The 19,786-nt window shown below is 39.1% G+C and overlaps 1 protein-coding gene across 1 annotated transcript in view; it reads right to left on the bottom strand.

Annotated features, from left to right (window-relative positions):
* Positions 1 to 19,786, bottom strand: part of GALNTL6 (polypeptide N-acetylgalactosaminyltransferase-like 6) — a 320,798-nt gene that overhangs the window by 92,614 nt on the left and 208,398 nt on the right. The window lies entirely within an intron of this gene.

Raw genomic sequence — 19,786 nt, forward strand, 5'->3', positions numbered from 1 at the left:
CAGGAAAATATGTAGAAAAAAACTTAGTCTGAAATAATTAAAACTGGTGATAAGCCACATTTAGTGATACTAGGGTTTGCGAGCTAAGTCTCACTGAAATGGGTTTGCCAGGTTATGATTGCTTCTCATATCAGCTACTAATTTGTTGGACTTGTGTCGTCAGTACAGGCCTCGATCCAGACCTTGCATCATTAGAGACTGCAAGAAGTTTGCTACGAACTACCCAGAAGGACTATCATTTAGGAGTACCCTCGAGTGTATAAGGCTGACACAGAGATTAAAGGCAATAAGCAAACAAGTCACAGTGCAGAGAGTACAGAATTTTGTGTTAAAATAAAATCAAGCACCACTGAAATAGAGCTTCCTGCACATGCTCCTTCTTGCCTCTGCTCCTTTCCTTCCCAGCTGACCAACACACAAGACTTTCCAAATCTACCTGCAGATTATGAAGGAGTAGAAACATTAGTGTGTAGTTATATGTATTTAGTGGGAGAGTACTGCATGGGATGCTTCCACGCACGAAGCAAGACGGATGTATGCTGTCTGCCGTGGTTTAACCTCAGTTGGCAACTAAGCACCACACAGCCGCTCGCTCACTCTCCCCTCCACCCCCCGGTGGGAGAATTGGAAGAGTAGAAGTGAGAAAAACTCGTGGGTTGAGATAAAAACAGTTTAATAATTGAATAATAATAATAATAATATATACAAAGCAAGTGATGCACAATGCAATTGCTCACCACCCACCGACTGATGCCCAGCCAGTCCCCGAGCAGTGGCCCCCCCAGCCAGCTTTCCCCAGTTTATGTACTGAGCATGACGTCCCATGGTATGGAATGTCCCTTGGGCCAGTTTGGGTCAGCTGTCCTGGCTGTGCCCCCTCCCAGCTTCTTGTGCACCTCCAGCCTTCTCAGTCGGTAGAGGATGGGAAGCTGAAAAGTCCTTGACTAGTGTAAGCACTGCTTAGCAACAACTAAAACATGGGTGTGTTATCAACTTTGTTCTCACCCTAAATCCAAAACACAGCACTGTACCAGCTACTAGGAAGGAAATTAACTCTATCCCAGCCGAAACCAGGACACTGCCACAGAAGAGGGAGCAGCCTGAGACCTGGGAACATCAGCCTGCAAGGATTACAGAACAGACTAGGGGTTTTGGGAGGAAGAAACTGACTGCTTTGGAGACCTGCTGAGTCAGGAGAGTGGTTTGTGTTCATAGTAGTACCCAGAAGAAGTATTAGATCAAGTGACAAAGGCCAAGTCTGACACACACACACAAAAAAAATGACATTCAGATAAACATAAAATATTTTTGTCTTCTACTCTGTGGTTGACTGTAGAATACACAGATTTAAATTCTGAAATACCATTAATCTACAGTTGGACTCGATGATCTTAAAGGTTTTTTCCAGCCTCAATGATTCCATGAAATAATAATAAAAGAGGTATCCCTTTTTTCATCCCATTTTGCTACTTACGTACTCAATAAAAAACAGCACAATCCCCCAACAGTCACAATGACAAGAGATGTACTATGTCTTTGAGTGATGATCTTTGTGTGACCAACCATATTCACGGGACAAGGGCTGTGTGCCACTCTGACTCATTTTAGGTACCAGCTACAATTTGGTACCGTGACTGAACTGAGGTTAAATCAAGTCTTAGATAATTTTGTGCCCACGTGCAAGACTGTCTAAAGCGTATATTTATCAAACTGTTTTCCTATTCTTATGAGCTCCATTTAGGCTATTCCCATAGCGTAGGAATATAGAAGAAGGGAAATAGACCTTAAAAACAAAGATACAAAGACCTTGCAGGTAATATAAGAAAGTCTGTTAGGCTATCAATCTGCATTTTTTTCTATGTTGTAAATTGTATCACCTTATAGCCATGAAAAAAGAAACAGTTTCAAAGTGACAGGATATTACATATTTCCAAAGTAAATCAAACCTAATCTGTTAGGTACCATCATAGCTTCTGTTAGTTGTCAGACACTGGAAATTTCCTGTGGTTCTTTAAGGTCATCTAACCCTTTCCCCTCTGATCTCTTCCACCCACAAGTCTTATGTTTGTTTGCACTGAATAGTGCGTATGAACCCTGCACCAAGAGCAAGACCACATTGCTGCACGCTGTACAGACAACTAATAAGAAGATTCAGGTTACTCAGCCTGAACACAGCTCTCCAACTATGCGATCAAGCGCTTAACACCTTGGCTATAGTGCAAATCCTCCATCTTCACCTGCCTACCCTCAGAGATGGGTTCACGGATGAGACTCCGGTTGATCAGAAGATCCTACTACGTAGCTCTGAGTTTGGCTACGTTTCAGGCATAATTGCTTTACTACTCCCTGTGAGCTGGTTCTAGGCAGTTTCCCTCTTTGTACATGAAAGCAGCTATCAAGGAAGCACCTAAACTCTCTGATGGAGAGAAGCAGGAGCCTTACTTGGACAACCTAAGTTGTTCATGGTGTTGGTAGGCTCTCTGTTGCCTGTATAGAAATTCAAGGCACATCTGAACTGGACCTTCACTAGTTAGGTGTCACAATGGCTAAGGTAAGGCCCTTGCAATAGATGGTTTGAATATGACCACCACTGATGTTTAAACGAACTAATACAAACGCACTCTTTTCATGCATTCTGATTGTTATCACTTGCCTTGGGCCAAATAAATTCAGTGAAATTCAGTCTCAGACAGAGGACTTAATTTCATTCCTTTCACACCTTACAATGAGCAAATTCTGAAAGCTGAGCGCCTATCTCTTCAGGAAAACACTTCAGGGAGAGATGATGTAAACTATCATATTATGATACCTTCTTTTCTGTTCTTATATCAATTGCCAAATAACAAAAGAGCTGAATTAATTTGATTGTCATCAGTTGTATTGGAGCTTGAACTCCATGAAATCAATGGTAGTTCATACTTTCATTGCTTCAGGTTCCCTGCAAACTCAGGAAAAGAGGTCTCTCAAGTTTTAAATATTTTTTTTTTTTTTTTTTGGCCAGAATAATACCTGAAAATCTGTGGAACAAACAAGAGTTCTCTATACCACCTTCCTCCCTCTCTCTCAGATAGCTCTTCACGCATTTCAGACAGCATGTCATCTGATTTGTGAAGAACTGCATTAAAACATCCAGCACATCTTTTGATGCCAGAATCACATATCCCAAAATTGTTTTCATCTACTCAATTAGTCCCATGATTGAATGATTTTATTATTCTCTCCTTGTCGCTCAAAGAACAACTCGCAAAGAAAGCAGAAGTGTACAAACAAAATTTGCACTTTGTCTTGTTCACACAGAATTCTGAATGCATCCTCATTTAGACATATCTAGATGTAATCAGGAAGAGAACAAAAGTAATAAGTGTTAATATTTACAGAGCTTAGTCAGACAAGTGACATAAAAAGATCAGGTCTACATACAAAACAAAGTACATGGATTACTATAGATCCATAAGGTATCTAGGTTTGTTAAAACAGCTACATGTTAGTAATATCCTAACAATAAGTCATGACATAGTCAAACAGATACCAGTACCAATACCTACTGTATCTTTAGTTTTGAGATTTGGCCAAGAAAACAGTTTGGGAATTTATTTGGGAAAAATTCTCAATAACTATAAAAACATCATGAAGTATTTAAGTTCAACGACCAACTCCAATATGGTTGTGAGAATGAAAATATCTTAAAGTGGAGGAAAAAAATCCCTTTTGGATCCATAAGTAATGGTTTTTTTTAACTTAAATCAATATGAAAGTGCTCTCACGTTGTGTTTTCCCCTGCAATGTCTTGTGGCACTGTTTCAAATCTTACCAATCTCTAAAAGCATAAACAAACACAAACATCCAGAGACAGTAGAACAGTAGTAGTTTTAAAGAAAACTGTAGTATTTTCTACTATTTATATAAGCAGTAAAAACATATCTTTCATGTTGAACCACTCATTAAAGCCACTCCTGCATTACTCAATATACTGGTATTATTACATGTGAGACTCTTTATAGCAAAACGGCAATTCTGCAGGACCTGCGGTCAGCAGCTGGCTTTAAAGACTAGCTACTTAATAAAAGAGCCCATGTTTGAGCCAGGGGTCACGAAGACATAGATGCTCTGACAAAGACAGTACCTTGGAATCTCACAGCTCAAGTGTTGCTTAAAACAGACTAGACAAGACTTTAGAATTCTCTGTATGGGAATGATTTTGATTAACAAATGATCCAGACGTTTGTGATTATTAACAAATTTTGACTTTTTAACCTTGTCTTTTCCCAAAAATATCAAAATAAACTGCCCTTTTCCACAGAACTCCATAGATTTCCTTCACAGAAGAGAAAATCAAATGATATTTTATTTCCTATAGTACAACTGCATTTTCTCACAGTTCCCAATTATTGTGTTGCTAATATTATCTCCAGAGGAAGCATCTCACACACATAACCTATATATCACACATATACATTTAGAAGCAAGTACACTCAAGTGCCCAAGTAAACATGCATCAATTGATGTCAGAGCAAAACTATAATTCTAAAGACATTCTCTGAAAGAAATTATAAAGCGGTGTGTAAAATAGAAAGCAACTTGTAATAAAAAGGCCTTTAAATGTCCAGGGGACAACGCATTCTGCCCATTTATTACCAAAGGAAACTGTTCAAGCAAGCTTGCCATGACAATAAAACAGGGAGGTAGAATGGTTTCATTTATATGCTATAATATTACATAAATTTCACTTTCAGAGTTAGGCATGAGAGAGAAGACAGTATTTAAATTCTACAGTGAGCTATAAATGGTGCGCTTTGGATATAAAGAAGCCAAAGCCCCTGTCACTAGATATGGGGAGTAAATGTCTAATTTGTAATTTAAAAGAAAATACATCATTCTTTTCTTCACAGTGTCGATCAAATGAAACCATGAATCATATGTTTGACACATGCCAGGCACCTGCCAGGGCAAGAGTTGGCACAGGCAGTGACAAACAAAGAATAACGCACAGGCAGGAGGTTTACAGGCTATCACTGCTATGACAAGCGATGACAAAGGTAAGCATTATGTTTCTTCTAGTGATAGTCTGTAAACAAATTCTCCATTGTAATTGCGTGGGCCTCCTCTGTCTTCATTTAAAGTCTGGAGAAGTTTTCCTAAAAGAATAGCAGAGACCCAATTGCCTGGTCATAGTAATTAAAGATCTGCTCAAGCAGAGTACCCAGTAACTTAACTTGGTGCCCAGAAATAAATTAGAAATCAAGGTTCTGCCTTTGTCAGGGAAAAAAATCATAGTAGTAAAAAGCAGAACTGCAATTCTCTCCTGTTGGGATGCACACAGGGAATATTTCATTATCACACTGGTAGCCTGTGGCAACATGTGCTATGTGACAAGCAATGTTCCTCCAAGGTTATTGAGAAGGTGTTGAAAGAGACTTAAAAGATGATGTGAAAGCTGGAGCTGGTCTTCAAGACTTGCTTGACTGCAGCACGGACCATGAAAGAGGAAGGAAAATACAAAGAAAATAAAGCCTTTTGTTAAGCATCTCTTCTCTTCTGGACAGCCAGGCAGGTCCATCCCAAATCTGTGCCTGTAACATAGCTTACCCTCTGCACCTCTGTAGCACCTCCACTTTCTGCCCCAAAATACTGACAACCTCTGTTACAGTATCACTGACCTGTAAATTATCAAATAATTAAGAACAGCAACAGAGCCTGCTAATGCCCTCATAAACAGTCTTAATTAAATCTGTCTCTTTTTAACTTTAATTGACTGACAAGTATGTAATTTGAGCTGTTCTGCCGTTCCCAACAGGAACCATACAAAAATAGTTCAAAGAAATCTTACAGTAGTAGAAAACGTATGCTGGCCTCTCCTATTACCTCAGCACAGGCGGACGGGAGGAAGCCACGTGGCCATAGCAGTCTGTGATCTTAGGTCAGTAAAATAATCTGCAAGTGACTATTTCTGTTGGTGAAAATTAAAGCAGTCAAATGGCTGTTCTGACATGCAACAATAATGGGGCCAGCTCAAGAAGATTTTCCTCAATCTTTTTTCTCTCCGGCCAGCAGCAGAGAGCTTTGTGCCCAATACGCACAGAAAAACCTGCAAGTACATTTACGCAACATCCACGGCTGTCGTTGTCAAAAGGACCTCCATCACTTTATGTCCTTTTCTGCAATACGGGAGTATCTTCCCAGGTAAAATTAGCAGGGATACCCTCCATTCCTTTCCTGAGGCCTTGAGCATGCATTTTTCTTGGAATACCTCAGCTTAATCTTTTGATGACTAAAATGCTTCTATCTAGTGTAAGTCTTAAGCCTGACAGAAAATACACAAAGGAAACTGAGTGGCCTATGATTATTCAGTTATTATTTGTTTTCTGCTGCAATTGACAAAATAGCCCTCTCCAGTGCATTATCATTGTTTTTACGTTCACTGCCTACGTATATGCTACCGTAAAAGCAAATCAGTCTGAAGAGAGAATACAAGGTGAGCCCATGAATTTGGGTATATCATCTATCTTTCTTCCAGTTTCCCTCCAAGTTTCTTATTTGCAGAAGGTTGATTGGAAATGCTGGTTGGACACAGAAATGTTGCAAAGGCTGTACCAGGTCAGCTGCCACGTTTTCCAGCCAAGTCAAAGACTCCAGGAAGGACAGTTCTCCTGGTTACACCTCTGGGTAAGCTAATCCACTGCTGCACTACCCTTCTGGTGAATAACTTTTTCGTAAAGTCCAAACTGAATCTTCCAAGCTGCATCTTGGAGCTGTTGCCTCTTATGGTACCATCTACCAGTACCAGGCGGAATTTGGTTCTGCCATCTGTGCAATTCCCATTCAAGCTGCTGTGGGCAGCTATTAGACCACCACTTAGCTGCTGCTTTGCCAGGCTAAGCAAGCCCAGGTTCCTCAGTCTCTTCTCAAAGGTCACGTACTTTTGGCCCATGACAGTCTTGCTCGTCCTCTGCTAAACTGATTCCAGCTTTTGTCATCCTTCTTAAACTGCAGAGCCCAAAACTGGATGCAGAATTACAGGTGTATGCAACAACAACATCATAAAAAGTGTAATTTCATTTTATCTGCTCACTCTCGTCCCAGCATAGCCCACACCAGTAATCTGGTGATTAAAGGCCACCACTTTCTCCTATTCACCTGGTATCTGCTATGACCTTTGCAGGTCCTTCACGGCACACCAGCTAGACAATTCACCTTTTTACTGGTACATGGGTTATTCACCTAGGTGCAGAATTTAGCACTCCTTGTTGAACTTCATGAGGTTTATTTTGGCCAATTCTAGAGCTTCTCTAGACTGACGCTATACTATTTGATGTGTGAACCACTTTCTCCATTTTAGTATCATCCACAGATTTGCTGAGGGTACAGTGTCTCATCATTCAGGTTACTGATGAAGATATTTACTAACATTGCCCCCAGCACTTACCTAAGATATTCTGCCAAACAGACATCAAGCCATTGATTAACTACCCTTTGAGTCCATTGACCCAACCCATCTAACAGTCTTTTTGTGCAGCACATGCTTCCTCTGTCTACCAGCAAGAATGTTACAGGGACTAAAACTTCTTAAAGTCAAGGCAAGTTACATCCATCACCCTTCCCTTGACCACCATCATCATAAAAAGCAATCAGACTGTTCAAACATGATTTGCAGTTGGTAAATATGTGACGACCATCCTATATTATTTTCTTGTCCTTCATGTATTTGCAGATGGCTAGGCACCACCCAACAATGTGTGCTCCATGATCCTTCCAGGCAGTGAGCTAAGGCTTGTTGGTCTGCAGTTACTGGATCCGCTTCCTTCTCTTTCTCAAAAATGTGAGTAGCACCTTTTTCTAGTTGGTCATCCATTCTAGTTGACTGCCATTTCCAGTGGTTGCCCAGTGTCCTGGTTTCAGCTAGGATAGAGTTAATTTTTTTCCTAGTAGCTGGTACAGTGCTGTGTTTTGGATTTAGGATGGGAACAAAATTGATAAGGCACCGATGTTTTAGTTGCCTCTAAGCAGTGCTTACACTAAGTCAGGGACTTTTCAGCTTCCCATGCCCTGCCAGCAAGAAGCTGGGAGGGGGCACAGCCAGGACAGTTGACCCAAACTGGCCCAAGGGATATTCCATACCATGTGATGTCATGCTCAGGACATAAACTGGGGGAAAGCTAGACGGGGGGGCTGCTGGCTCGGGGACTGGCTGGGCATCATTTGCTTTGCATATTATCATCATCATTATTATTGTCCCTTCCTTTTCTGTCCTATTAAACTGTCTTTATCTCAACCCATGAATCTTACTTTTTCTTTTCCCTGGTTTTCTCCCCCATCCCACTGAGCGGGGGGAGTGAGTGAACGGCTGTGTGGTGTTTAGCTGCCTGCCGGATTAAACCATGACACCCAGTCTTTTGGTTATATACCATTGTGCCTTTACTTTTCAGCTAGAAGATTCTGATAGTATTCTCTCTTCAGATACCCAGATCCAATGTCTTTTACTCCTAATTTTACTCCTGACTGAGTAATCCTGGAGGAAGAATGGGAAGGCTTTCTGCCAGACAGACTTCAGCATCTGATCCATAGCCATGTCAGACTAAAGCAAGTTCTAGAAGCAGACAGGTACTGTGAAAACTGTTGGATATGGTAAGTCTGACATAGACCGATAAGTAAGAGCAAAATTTATAACTGCTTGGTATAATGGCAATTGGCTAACAGCAATCTCATTTGAGCACTAGGATAACCATTCTTTCCAAACAGTTTTGCACACCTAAGAATAAGATCACTTGAGAAAAGCTATGTAACTACTGCTGATCTGGAAGTAGCACTGTTTAGAGAGATATTTGTGCCAATCACTTGGAAGCTTGTTCTCCTGGCTGTGATGTTTGGGTTAGTTGGCTCGGGGCAAGCTAAAATGCAGTCTCTTTTTCTGATATTAATAACGAGCCAAAGTCCTTCGGTGATATACTACAAGGCTGTGGAGAGTATCCTGAATGTGCAATAGTTCCGTTCATCACTTGCACATCAATGACTACAAACTTCCAGACAGCACCTTTATTTTGATGTTGAGCTTCAACTACAGCCTGTTAAAGTTGAAAGAACGTACAAACTCGACAGTAAACGCACATTCCTTTGCTACAGCCTCAAAAGGTCAGCGTTACCGAGACCAGGAGGCTGAACAGAGCAGATGAATACATAGCTTAGTTTGATTTCATTCACGATAGACTTAAGATAAACTTCTCCGAACAAATCTGTTTTGTAGCGTATGGGCTTTCATATAGTCATGAAAGGAGTGGCTGGGACTGCAGAATCTGTGAGGCTAGCTAGGTTTGCTGAGACTTTCTCAGGCTATAGCTCCAGTCAATAGAGACATGCAGAGATCCTGGTATCTCTTTGTTCCACTTCCCTGAGCCCATGTAATTGTGACTGTTATTACAGTGGTTCTGTTGCCAGCACAGAAGCACCTAGGACCTCTTTGTCAACAAGGTGAGTGTTCAGGTAATTGAATACACGCAGGGGGTTACTCAGCTATAAGGTTTGGTGACTCCTTATACAGACGCCACAGAAGCGTCATTAAACTCTTGAGGTACTTTTCCATTCCAGATTTTGTGAACAGGGAAAGGAGCAAAGCACTTAATATTCAGGTTGCAGTAATTCAGCACAGTAAGTTAGACCACCCCATGAGCAGCTAGGGCTGCCTTGCTAGTTCGTTGGTAGGGCTGGCATGGCTCCGAATTTTCCCTTTTCATAAGGAAAGATTGAAAGATGGTTATTTGGTTTTATGGATTTATTTCAACTGCCAGTTGTACGAGGCAGTCGTTGATACCCTCACTGGTGTTGTAGTATGACAACTCATGTCTTTTCCACAGCCGAGAACAGACTCCCTTTGCTATGTTTGCATCAGTCTAGCTCTGGGAAAGGGGTCTCTAGCTGGGAGAAAGGTGGGACTACCTTCTACCCAAAGACTAAATGATCTAATCATTATTTATCATCTGAAAGCCTCCAAAGTAACAAAATTACCAAAATTCTATTTTACATGTCACAGTTAAACCCTTCCAGGAATTAATCAACGCTCAATGTATTTTATACCTTAAAACTGAGGCAAAAAGAACTTAAACACTTACTCCTTATTAATTGATCTTATATGCTTAATACACAAAATTAAACCTTATATCCACCTCTGCTTTTTGGCTTGTCTTTTGCAGCCATGACAATTAAATATATCCCCCCAAAAGTAAAAGATCTTTTTAACTAAAATATTTAAAATAAAGACAGTTACTATTTCTTTGTATTTTCTTTGTGTCTAATTTTAAAGCAATTGTCTTTTACATATTAAGGCTGTTCACATCCCTTTGGTGTCCATGTTCAGAAAAGGGTTTTGGAACTGCCTGAAGAAAGGCTATGACCCGCTCCTTCATATAGGTGCCCGTACCTATTTCTGACTATTTCCCCAATACTGTATTTCCTATGCAAAAAGCTTTGAAAAAAGGAGTGAGGAAATATGTTATTTTTATAGCTCTGTTCCTCTGGTTGTATCCAAATGGTTTGCCAGCTATAAAATGTGTAGGAATAATTTCATTCACCAAAGGAATGACACATTATAAAATGCAACCCCCTTACGCTGGATGAGGAAGTTGGTTAAGAATATACAGCAAAGCAGTCTTAAATGGGAAGTAAAAATTAATTAGCAGGAAATTATTTTTGCTGCAAGGTAAACATAATAATCACCTGAATTGGAATGTGATCAAGAAACTGAACCCAATTAATGATACGGCAGATTAAATGGGAGAGAGCTCTTAGCGCACAAACAGGAAAGGAAAGCTACATTCCTCTCTGCTTGTCCTCCTGGTAACTGTATGGATTGAGAGCACTAAAAGTACAGTGCCTGACCCTAAGGGTGAAAATACAACTCATGTTGAATGGCGCTTTTCAGAACATTTCACTCCCTGGAATACCTTCATCGCTGCAGCAGCATGGCTCATGGAATTAAAGTTCAACCAAACTGGGAAGAATTTGTTCCCTGTATCGCCTTGGTAGTCCTGAACCTCATGTGACCCACACAAGCATGCTCAGAGACACACTGTCCACTCGGGTGATGAGAAGGAAGGCAGAAGAGGTAGCAAAAGCATTTTTTATGGACGATTTTTTTACAACAAAGACTTTACTGCACATGGACGCACTTGTTTTGGCACTTTCTTACACCACGAATTCAACAAATGTAACTGTGGCTACAGCTCAAACAAGAATCTGGGCAACTAGATTGGTTATCAGGGAAACTATGATAAGTATACGGTAAGATAACAAAGACATGTACAGCTGCCTTTACAGATCATTCTCTGGACACAATTATGTAGTACAGACCTGTCAAAAGGGTGACCTTGCTGCATTAAGATTTGATTCTTTTTAACAGGTCTGTTTACCACACAGGCATTTATACAGTAACTCGTCCCCAAGGGAAGCACGTTGCGAGGTTTCTTCCAGGTTGCAAGGCCAATTAGAGGAATGTTATTTTGAAACGAATCCAGGAAAGCGTAACTTTCCTTGAGATCAGTACATTGCTCACAAATGCCAACCTCTTGTTTTCAGTCACACTTTTGCATACTGACAATATTAATTGTTAAAAATTGTAAACGATGACCTGTCAAGCAAGACTTTTTTGGAACATATTTCTAACACTGCAAACAGTCTTGCTGATTTTGAGACCTGTCTTTACACTGACATTTTCTGTTTTGCCTGAAACACTTTGACATATTTTTAGTTCTTCCTGCAAAATACATCCCTGACTTTTACAGTAGGTGCTGTCTTCAGTTTCCTCTCATACTGCTCTTTTTAACCTCTCAAATGCCAAGGACAGATTATACTGGAGAACTGGTGAAACACTGCTGCGAGGATGACTCTGACCTTGTATTTGCAGAGGACAGCAATACTGGTGCTTGGGAAGGGGGAAATAGAAGTCACACAAGTCATGTAATTACTTTTTAAGTGGCATCAGATTCTGATACAGCTCCCTGCACTGAGCACTTTTATTTCCCAGAGTAATTCTACTGACATTATAACTTGTTGCAAACCTTAGGCTCTACTAACCTAAGGATATTGGAATACGGCCATCTCCTAACAGAATATTTGAATAACCTTCTGCCTAACTGAAGATGCTACATTTCTGTAGTTCTTGTCCATTCTATGTGCTAACCATCCCGGGTAAATCATCGGGTCCTAAACACAGTTTGCAATTAGTCCTTTTCCTCAAAAATCCAGCGGCTGCTCTTTCCTAGTGCATGGGTTTGTTCTTGTAAATAAGAGAAGTCCTTGAAATATGCTTTGAAACTGAGATTTTAAGATACAAAAGAGAGTTTGGGCAATACCTTATTCTCCTTGAAGTCTGATATTATATCAAGAAGTTGCTCTTGTCTTCCAACTTTTGTATCAACATTTGTCTTTTTAAAAATGCCCTCTCTGACATAGGGATTGGAGTTCTGAGGCACCAAGTCTTTACTATGGAGTGATGAATTTACCTAAGCTCTATATACTGCAGCAGGAGAAAACATGAAGATACTCAATGAGGTTTCTCTAACCTACTGAAAGAGGCCTTAAATTCCTAGTAGTGCAAATGCTAGAACTAAGTATGTAGCCATAAATTTTTAAATATTCTTTGTATCTCCCGAATTTTATTTCCTACAACACAGCACCTGGCATTACTAGACTTACTTTCACGGCTGGATTGCAGGTCTTTATAAGCTTCAAGAAGCAAATATCCAGTTACTTCTCTTGACTGCTGCATTCCATCATCCAAAAATTTTATTTTCTTAGTTGTTATTTCAAGAGATTTCTCTTTTTCAACTTTGTCTAGTGTGGAAATACAACCCTTCTTCTAAAACTTCGATACTAAAGTCTCTGTCTTTACTAAGCTAGAAGTGTAGTTCGCAAAATTGTTTCACTCATTTACTTGCAAAACTTAGCCATGTTCTTGGTATAACCTTTGCAGTCATTGCTATGTCAAGGAGTGCAGTGAAAGAAGATGGAGTTAATATTGCTGAAGAGGTTTTCAGAAAGCTGCAGTCCATGGGAATTCTCTGACAATGTACTGGCAAACAAAAGCAATCTGTTTGAGCCATGTTTTTGAGATTAGGTCAGGAGTCTTTTTTTTTTTTTTTTTCCTTTCATTATTTGCAACAAACAGTTTGCTTCCAAAATTAGGTGTATAGAAATCTTACAGTGAGCGAAGTAGACTGCCGTTTGGGTTACATACTTTGAAGCATGAGAATTAATTATCAAAAAGGAAACCATTCTCTGTTCATAGAGTAATCTGCTATGACGATGTTCCTCTACATAACGAGGCAAACACTGATGCATAATTAGGCATCTCCTAACATCAGTATGAGCTATTAATCAAACAATAACACCATGTTTTTTTCATGGATAGATGATTGGCTTTTCACTTTTTATTTAAAACAAGAAAAAGAACAAATAAATGAGCTGCTGCATAAATCAAGCTTTGGAAGAGGAGACATCAAATCCTTTCTTTTCTTTGTTATCTTTTTTCTCCCTTTGTTTTACACATTGAATCAACCTGTCTTTTCCTATCTCTCAGCTGTCACAACCGTTCTGCAGTATCACTGAAGCTCTTCACATCCTCTTTAGTCTGGCAGGTTCCCTCATTAAGGATGTGAATTTAAGAAACAGAAAGACATACCGAATATTAAATGAACAGCTAAGATCCGAAGTTTAAATAAATAAATAAACAAACATTATATTGAATATTAACCAGCAGATCCAAACTCCTAGCAGCTTTCATACGATGACAACGGGATTAAGCTCAGATTACGCCCATACATTTCTATACAGTTTATTTTGAACACTCCTCCACCACCTTCCGTCCCCCAAACTGCTGTCTGTCATGCAATGTCAAAAGACAGAGGACGTGACACAGGATATAATCTAGTATTTTTTACTTTATTTGTTAACAAAGTTTACGCTAACATGGTCATCTCTGGATACACGGAATAAGGATGGCATAGACTGTTCTAAATCCCTTTGGAAAGCTGAGCCTTAGGCTCCTTCCATCTTCATACGGACAGCCATGCGGGTCCAGATCCAAACACAAGAATTTGTTACATCTGCCCTTTACTTGCATAAACACAGTCTCCTCCTAGTGATCTTTTCAAATCTTTCATAAGTAAAGAATTAAGGGAGTAGCAGATATCAAGTGAAAAATATATCATTGCCATGAACATGTCTTATTGCTCTTGGAAAGTGTAAAGCTATTTCAAAACCAGACTGGTCATACCTGCTTTACAGCATTTTACTGATCCTTAAAGATGGACAAAACGCTGTACTTCTGAACACAATTCTCATACCTTTATTACTGTTAAAACTGCAGATTATAGATTCAATAGAGGAAATAACCTTTGTATATCAGATTTCCTTAACATATCAAAAATAACTTTGTCCAAAACTGCATTTAAATCTATAATAGAAATGCCTGAATTTAAGAAATATATGAACAGAAAACCAAAAGATTATCTCATTTTCATTTTAAAGCACTTTATTTACTTAAAGTATTCAGCAGACTGTCAATATCCTGGCTGATCCAAGAAACCCCACTGGTCCTGACCAGAACTATGTGCATCTTCCCCTCACCATCTTTTCCCTGAACCGGAAGTGTTGTGGTTCACACACAGTGTGTCACTTACACTTCCCCCCAGTTTTGTGCTGGTGTGAGGTTTCCCACCTTTAGCAGAGAAAGTCTTTTAAAAAAACAGGTGTAATAAAAGGAGTGGGAAAGTTGTTGCCATTCGCTGCAAACATTTAATATTTTTAATCAATGTGCCACTCTAAGCTGAAAACCAGCCGTGTGAAGATCTACTGTAGTAAGCATTAAGTGCAATGCAAAAAAAATCAAGGCAGAAAATATTCTCCCTGGGAAAACTTTTCATTGTGTGAGTCACGTTACCAAGAACTGTACTGTGTTAACAGATAACCTCCTCCTCCTCCTCCGAATCACATGGGCCCTTTCCAATAGTCGACTCACTAATCTCCGTGGCAGCTCCAGCAACGGGTTGCCTGGAAAAAACACAAGTATTTTTGCATTTTACCTGTAGTTTGACCTGTAGAGTTGGTATTTTTTCCGTGGAAATGTTGTAATCGCTTCTCTCCATTTTTTTTTTTTTTTTTAATTTTTAATAACTTATTCCTTAAGGTTTGTTTTTTCCCTCTTCTTGTAAGGGCATCGCTTAGGCCCAAGTAAGACAGGTAGACACCACACAGAATAAGTATAGGTAAAAGCAGGTACAATCAAACAGAGAAACAGTGCCAGCAGTGACCCAGGTATCAGTTTTGTAACTCTTCTCATTTAGTGGATTTACTTTTAGAAATGAGTAAAAAATTGCCAAAAAAATTAAATTCGATTCAATTTTCTGATTAACTAAGACATTCCTAGATTCACCTATCATCAGCTGGAGTGACAGATGCTTGTCAGGCTCTGGAAAGTAAACTGTGACAGCACTTATAGGTCAAGGAACATGTCTAGCTTAATTTCAAAGCTACCTGAGCGCAAGAGCTCTAAATTCTTTTCTAGAGTTATGTTTCTGTCTTCATATTCTCTTGGAAGCAGCTGAAAGGAAATAAGAGCAACAGAAAAATAACAGGGGAGTAAATAAAAGTTACAGTGGGCAAAGCTGAATATGGGAAAACTATAAAAAACCAAAACAGTAGAGAGTACATAAGTAAAAGGTAAAATACAAGTAACTACAATATTCTGAAATGAATATGACTTCTATTCATACCAGGCTATCATTCTGCTGAAGAAAACGTTGGGCTTTTAGTTCTGCTGCAAAGGGCAGACTGCATCTTTGTAATACATCTCGTAATTCGGTTCACTTTGTGGCTTGGAATGAAAGGGAGAACACTTAAAACTCACAGACAAATAAACTACAAATGAACCTGATTTCCAAAAGAACAGCTGGAGATGTTCAGAAGAAGGAAATTAACGTGCTACCTGGTTTCTTTCACTGATAACACGCTTCACTCTGCCCAGAGGACATTCTCTCGAGGATAAGAGACTCCCTTAACAGGAAATTTCCCTCGGTACAAAGGTAATGTGCTCCATTTATTAAGATTACCAGCCAACTCTTTAAAGCAAGAACTTTACACAAGTGTAAATTTCATTTTCAAGGGAATTAAGGATTGAAGTGCTCATTTATATTGTAGCTCTGCGGACCACTCAGTTTGGCATTGCCAAGTGCTAGCAGTAGGCCTCAGTCTTTATAAAAAAAATTATACACATCAGGACATAGGACTTGTTATGCTGTGTCTTGAACTTACTGTATCTTGATTTGCTGTATCTGTAAGAATAGGTAAGAAACATAGACCATACCTGCAACTTGCTTAAAGATCTGATGATTATCGTCTAGCTTGCCCTAGCTGTAACACCACAATTACTGGTGGTAAATTGGCTGCTGCTTATCCTGCGTTTCTGAGCTTTAGTTACATTATTTGATTTTTTTTCCATTGCATTTTGTTTAGCTTTGTGTAGTTGCGTGGTTGTCCCCCTAAAAGGAAATCATACCATCTACAGAGAAGGATTAAAAAAACCTAAGTAACTAACCCTGGGAGGAAGAAACCCTCACCCTCAAATTTATACTACTGCTGGCAAAGAACTCAACTCAATGGAGTGATGCATAGGGAGGGTGAGCATAACACCAGAGAAAATGGTAGATAATAGGATGCCGGCTTACAACTATTTTAATTGCATTATTAATAAGAATAAGGAATAATTAGATAATTTGCATAAGTGTAAATACAATTTAAATTGCAGTAAATTACCTGACTCTGGTATTTTGATGAGGCAATTAAAACATTAGATTAACAATACATTCTAATTCTTGGATACAAAGGTGTGCTCTTCTGTTCTCCATGACTAAATTGTATACATAACAGTACACTTACATTATGCTTTTGGAAGGATCTCACTGAATGCGAGAAAATAAAAAATACTTCGGTTTCCTTTGAAAATGTCTTAGTGACTTTTCATAATCTCTTGTTTCAATAACCCTACTGTGTGTTTTTCTTTAGCAACTACTCTAGCAAAACTCTGCAGAATACTTTGAAAGCAACAAAGTCAGCAAGGCAGTATTTCATCTATTCATCAATGTCAATATTGTTTTTACTTTTAAGACCCTTTGCAGCCTCCGAACACCAAAGCTATCTGTTTCATCAGACAACGGTTTACCATGGGTCTTGGGGCTTGTTAGTGTAATGATTCAGTATCTGCCATAAGACTGAGGCAGCTTTACGCACACAAGCAATAGCTGTACACATCTAGTGAGTTTATGAAAATGCACTTTGTTTTAAACCAAGATCTTCTGAAAAGGACTTTCATATAACACAGATAATTTGTGAACTACAAAGGGAAAACTTCAGCATATACAGAAGAACAGGAGGTAGAATTTATAATGCCATCTCCGTATTTGATGGCTCAGACAGGCACGAGCTTCACTAAACCTCAGCCAGGTACAACCTCTCCGAGAGTTGCTGTTCACCAGAGTTGCTAAGGTACTGCGGGACCCCAATTCAGTTCCTGTCTCATTTCATTTTCCCTGGGCCTCATTTCTGGGGAGCGTGTAGGGCTCAAGTGTCACTATCAAGAGGAGCTTTAAGAACTGCTGGGGAGGCAGGGAAATCCCTGACTGCAATGAGCCAGTGTAGCCTAAGGACTGCAGAAGGTAGCACACCAGGTCTTTAAGACATTGCCCCCACATAATAATCCAAAACACTCTACCTGTGTGTGTATACACATGAGGATGGGAGGTGACAGCAGATGGGAAACTCACTCCCTGTGAAGCTCCTGTTTCAGTTTGGTGGCTGGTTAGACAACAAAAGCGAACAGATTAACATCTCAGGTGGCTAAAGCTGAGAACAAATAATTCTACTCAAACTTAGGGCTGTTTATTTTATGAAAAGTTTTCTGAACCAAAGTTACCTGCAGGAACTGCTAATGGCAAATGCATGCATGAGAGGCCTTATTCTAAGTTGCATCCCTGGAGTCCCTGAATGTAAGCTGTACCTTGGGATCCCCCCACTGGCGAACTAGGTAGCTTACCCAAAACTATTTGCCATGAATTTATCCACAGACACAGGGAAAAACCACATGTGCACCAAAAAGTCTTTACAAAAGTAGCCTGGAAAATAGTATTGAAGAAGAAATAGATACGTTAAAAACAGTCAAACCCTTCAGGACACTAAAGACTTTGAAAAAGAAATTATATTCACTGAGGAAATAATTCACTATTAATTAATAAGTTGGATGTTAATACAAGTAAGATTTGGCAAAACAATAGGAATCAATTTAATACCATGATTGAGCTTTTCTAAGTATTTCTGCTACACTTCAGTGTTTTCACCAAATTAATTGTCAGGCTGCAGAAACTTTCACTTCTTTTTTTTCAGTGAAGCCTGGTTTGTTTGTTTGTCTAAAACTTCACCTATGTGTTAAACATATCTGTATAGAATAATTGTAACTCTGAATCTATTGTATGCTTCTGATTAATTTCATTTTATTTTTCCATAGGTTCCACATTTCTTCACAGTCTCTCTTCCTGGACAAAAATGGATGTATTGCAAAAAAATGGAGAGGGATTTTTAAAGTCAGTCAGTTATGTATTAACACATTTTCACACACTCTACATTATTGCCATTAGCGCTATGGTTACATGAGATTAAAGAATAAAATTAGACTGTGGGCACTGTTTTAGGGAAAAAGACAGACATCATTTGTTATTTTTCATTATTAAAAGCTAAAGTTAATCCCCTTTTCATATTTCTGCGTGGAAAAGGTGATTGCCTAAGTAAAAATGGAGAATGGTTACTATCGGTAACTTTGTGAAACACTCTTACTTATTCTGCACTGGAATGACATCATGTATTTCATGTCATGTAAGACTTGCAAAAGTGCCTAAACTAAAAAGCTCTGCATGACCAATTTTTTTTTTTTTTAATACTTTATAATACTCCCACATGCACTTTTAAGCACCCAGTAAGTTTTTATGAATGTTCTGAATTTTTCTGAAAACAAACCTAAGCTGAATATATGTGTGCTTAAAAAATGGTTACCTTGCACTAAATTTCTCCTGGAAAACTTCAGCTAATACAGCAAAGCAGAAATAGCTGTATATAGTAATCTGATCCACAGTATAATTTCTCTCAGATTTTTCTGTCATCAGTCATGAAAATCGTATGTAAAGAACAACTTGTTTCTTTGTTTTCTTTTTGTTATACATCTCAGTTTGAAACAACGCAGCATTTGACCCATCAGAAATACATGGATCCAGGCTTTGCTGAATTTTTTTTTTTCCTAAATGACTGTAGTCTATATTTCCTCATTTTTCACGTCATCTAAATGACTTGCCTTCTACCTGGTTGCTGTGTTTTGCCCTTTAATTGCCACATTAACACCTGCTCTTGAATCCGAACTGTCCGCAGGACAATGTAGAGTTGGAAAACTGTGCCTGCTGTTATCACAGATCAACACTTACGGGAAGCACGGAACGACACATCCTGCGGTAGCAATTAAATTACTGCCTTGCGGAACTGAAAATTTCTCCCCAAGTGTAATCTAGATCCTATAAATGTTCTTGCTGAAGCCAAATGGCAAAGACTGTTTTAAAAAAGACCTCACTGAAAGATTCATGTTCTTTTTACTTTACACAATTCATCCCTGCAAGGATAACTTATGAATATACACTTTAGCAACAATTCTTCACATTAACAGCTTCAGACAGCTATGAATCGCACACACCAGGCAGGAAGATTTTTC

The sequence above is a fragment of the Pygoscelis adeliae genome, unplaced genomic scaffold (assembly GCF_000699105.1).
Source record: "Pygoscelis adeliae isolate BGI_AS28 unplaced genomic scaffold, ASM69910v1 Scaffold167, whole genome shotgun sequence".
Classification (NCBI taxonomy): Eukaryota; Metazoa; Chordata; class Aves; order Sphenisciformes; family Spheniscidae; genus Pygoscelis; species Pygoscelis adeliae.